This window comes from Zerene cesonia, chromosome 26 (assembly GCF_012273895.1).
Source record: "Zerene cesonia ecotype Mississippi chromosome 26, Zerene_cesonia_1.1, whole genome shotgun sequence".
NCBI classification, from domain to species: Eukaryota; Metazoa; Arthropoda; class Insecta; order Lepidoptera; family Pieridae; genus Zerene; species Zerene cesonia.
Window position 1 is genome coordinate 6,530,572 of NC_052127.1, and position 1,819 is coordinate 6,532,390.

The 1,819-nt window shown below is 34.2% G+C and overlaps 1 protein-coding gene across 1 annotated transcript in view; it reads right to left on the reverse strand.

Annotated features, from left to right (window-relative positions):
- LOC119837216 overlaps window positions 1–1,454 on the reverse strand; it is a 178,957-nt gene extending 177,503 nt beyond the window's left edge. The window contains exon 1 of the mRNA XM_038362743.1: window positions 1,321–1,454. The gene's annotated coding sequence lies outside the window, so the exon portion shown is untranslated. The remainder of the gene's footprint in view (window positions 1–1,320) is intronic.
- Window positions 1,455–1,819: the final 365 nt, after the last annotated feature.

The window sequence follows — 1,819 nt, forward strand, 5'->3', positions numbered from 1 at the left end:
ACAGATTCGAAATTCAAATGTAATATTTTTTTATAATTAAGTGTAACAGTATTTATGGCCAGACTAAGTATTTTTGTTAAATCAACTTTTGACAGGAATCTTTCGTCTATTACTCTTATTACTTTATACAAGCTTTCTTCCCGCTGCTCTGTCCATTCAGTATTAGAAAAATATATATAGTCCCGGGATTTACTTCGCGTGCGTTACTTTCCCGTGTGGTTTCCCGAATAAAAACCGTCCTACGTATGGACCTAGGATAGCTTTTATTACTTTATCCAGGAACAGTCTTGGGTCTCAAACTGTACTGACAGGCAGAATAACTTTAGTTATTTATGATATTAATAGGGAAATAGGGATAGTACTACTTTATATATGTTATTCAAAAGATAAATGGTAAAAACTCCAAATGATCACAGTATAGCAGCAGCTGTGTATCTGATTACATCATAAGTGTTGATAATAAAGGCAAGGGTATCGAGGTTGGAACGTTTTTTCATTAAATATTGGCGATAATATCAGCAATACGCAGCCGGGCTCGAGTAATATGTACAGAAATGTTTTCCTCATGCATATACATTTGCATATTTAATTCTTATACAATAAATTTAATTTATAAAAGTAAAGATCTCCATTTATCAAAATTAATTACATTATAAAGCACAAAATAAGTCATTAATCAGTTTATGATAACGTTTTCGTTCTAGAGAATGATTTCATTTTCAGTCTCAATTTAACAACATCCCATTTATTATTCAGGCTTAGTACCGTGCTTTATTATTGTTTTTCTCCAACATAATTACTGGAAGCACTTAATGAAAGTTTGTACCAATGGCGAGTTCATTAGCTCATAACTGCGCAGTACTACGTCTTTGTTGTGAACTAAGTAATAATAATTGGCTTCGCAGACGCCACGTGGGATGGACAATGTAACACTTCTTATGATTAACTTCTGACGCTAAAACGAAACACAACAATAATGTTTAAAAACAAAAGAAAAAAATGAACGGAATGCAGTATTAATGAAATATATTTAACCAAAATTAAATGAAAAAACTAATAATATAAACAATATAATTTTAATTTTACAATGCCTTTTATGGGATGAAACGTGAGATATTTTAATATGTACGATGTTTTCTATGAAAACCGTCGGTGCAACGGCTACGAGCCGCACGCGTGACAGCATCATGAATATGGAAATAGGACCTGATTCTTTAAGTCACATATTAAAAAAGGATTTGTCAGATAACGCCCAGAACGATACAAAAATATCAATGTTCTTTTTCTGCGGAAATGTGGAAATGTAACAATAATGCTTACCTTCTGAACCTCTCCAAAATTCACTCACTTATATAGCAAAAACGAAACGTTTAAAAACGACTCTTACATAGCACACGTGTGGTTACGACGATGCGGATTATTTCGCGCGCGGATGTACGTTCGTCTCCGGCGGCGGTTGCCGTATGACTGAATGCTACGGCGTGTTTACGCTCCGCACGCATGCGCAATCTACCCTCATACAAGGTTAGATACAACAATTAAATCGCTCTAAAATCGTCTCTATGCGGGCGCCGTAGAGTCTAATCGAAGAGAGATTGATGTGTGAACCAGGGATGAAATAAACTTTGATATGACACATAAAACTGGATATGACCGTGCAGTTAACAAAATACCGTAAGTAAGAACTTTTGACATTGAAATGATTTAAAGAAATTAATTCATAAGTCGTCTATATCGTGAGATTTAAGATACTATAAATATACGAATTGTTCTCTGCTATTGATACTGTTGCTGACCAAAACTTACTTCTTTTCAACGG